Source organism: Hippopotamus amphibius, unplaced genomic scaffold (genome assembly GCF_030028045.1).
Source record: "Hippopotamus amphibius kiboko isolate mHipAmp2 unplaced genomic scaffold, mHipAmp2.hap2 scaffold_360, whole genome shotgun sequence".
Lineage (NCBI taxonomy): Eukaryota > Metazoa > Chordata > Mammalia > Artiodactyla > Hippopotamidae > Hippopotamus > Hippopotamus amphibius.
The window spans coordinates 546-2500 of NW_026648479.1; positions in this window are offsets into that span (position 1 = coordinate 546).

Sequence of the window (1955 nt, forward strand, 5' to 3'; positions counted from 1 at the left end):
ACCTTCTACCTTGCCTCCCCCCTCCCCACACTCCCCAAAGAGGTCCTCTTCCTACAATGAGGATGGCGACCTCGGGTAGCTTGGACCACACACGTTCCTTCTTTAGGATGCCTCATCCTTGGACATTTGTCACCGCCCCCCCCCGCCCCCCACCCCACCCCACCCCACCCCACCCCACCCCACCCCAATCCAATCCAATGAAAGTAAGGAAGCCAACCACAGTGACCCGTGTGAACATGGACTGCCTTGTAGAAGTCCAGGCTCCTGCCTAGTTTGTGGTTTCCCTAAAGCGCAAGATCTGTGTAGGCATGGAAGCACGCATATGCTCCAACTCTCCGGAGCAGGGAGACCCTTAGGCTTGTGGAGCTAGGGACGTTTCAGCATTTTCCCTTCTTTGGAGATGATGTAGACAGGCTGCTGAATGTCCATTCTTTCATGGCACTCAGTCCACCCCTAAACCTAGAGATGTTGGAAAGTCTTGAAGTCGGCCTATGGAAAAGAGTTCTTGTGGAAGACGTTCCCTTACACATTCTCCTCATCTCGTCCACACTTCTGTCCTCTGTGTGTTATGAGCGGTCCCACTTGGATGATTCGTGATTTCTTAAGACAGGAAAGCAGTCAGTCCTCATCTCTACACCTCCCGGCCGCCCCCTCCACCACCCTGTTCCCGTGAGAGATTTTCTTCCTGCTTTCAGACGGGAGAAGGAAAGGAGGGTCCGTGTTCCCCTCCTGTTGTCACCTCGCATGGCAAAATCTCCCTATGCCACGGAGGCCCATTTGGGGGCGGTGTCCTGCGGGCCCGAAGACCTTCCGAGTCAACCTCAAGGAGGATGAGGATGTTCTCTCTTGCCACCGAACCGGTGAACCCGATGGCCTTCTAAGCAATGATGTCTCATCAGCCCACCCCACCCGTTTCACACAGAACGGAACAGCCTCTCCTGGATGACTCGGAGCAGGGGAGTTCCTGGGTCTGTCAGAGAGGGCCCTCTGCTGGCGGTGGGTGAAAAAGCACTGCACAGGACAGGAGGTGTTCGTGGTGTCCTTGGGAAGGAAAGGCGGGGGGGCATTTTATTCTTGGAAAGCTTATGCTGGCCCAGGATGTACACTATGAAAGATGATGCGACCTCATTTGGGGCGGGCACCAGAGGAGGGAGACGCGGGGCGGGGGGGGGGGGGGGGGGCGGGGAGGTGTAGAAACGCATAAAAGCGGTCCTACCTTAAATGAATAAAAAAATAACAAGCAATATAACATGTACAATAAAATAGAGCACACGCAAAGGAAACGAAGGCAAAGTACAGGAAACGAAGAGAAAAATGCAAAGCCTATATACAGTGCTTCCATGTTCCTCATTCAATCAGCTTGGTGCAGGAATCTCCAGGAGATGAACAGCAAGCATACACGGGTCAAGCGGCGGCCGCGGGTCCACCGGCAGCCCGGGGCTGCGCAGCCCGAGTCCGCGCGTGCTGTCGCTCGGCGGCCGGCGGGCCGGGTCTCTGGGCGCCCGCGGCCCGAGGGTCGCTCGGCGGCCGGCGGGCCGGGTCCCGGGCGCGCGCGGCCCGAGGGTCGCTCGGCGGCCGGCGGGCATGGTCTCGGGCGCGCGCGGCCCGAGGGTCGCTCGGCGGCCGGCGGGCATGGTCCCGGGCGCGCGCGGCCCGAGGGTCGCTCGGCGGCCGGCGGCCCGGGTCCCGGGCGCGCGCGGCCCGAGGGTCGCTCGGCGGCCGGCGGCCCGGGTCCCGGGCGCGCGCGGCCCGAGGGTCGCTCGGCGGCCGGCGGGCATGGTCTCGGGCGCGCGCGGCCCGAGGGTCGCTCGGCGGCCGGCGGGCATGGTCTCGGGCGCGCGCGGCCCGAGGGTCGCTCGGCGGCCGGCGGCCCGGGTCTCGGGCGCGCGCGGCCCGAGGGTCGCTCGGCGGCCGGCGGCCCGGGTCTCGGGCGCCCGCGGCCCGAGGGTCGCTCG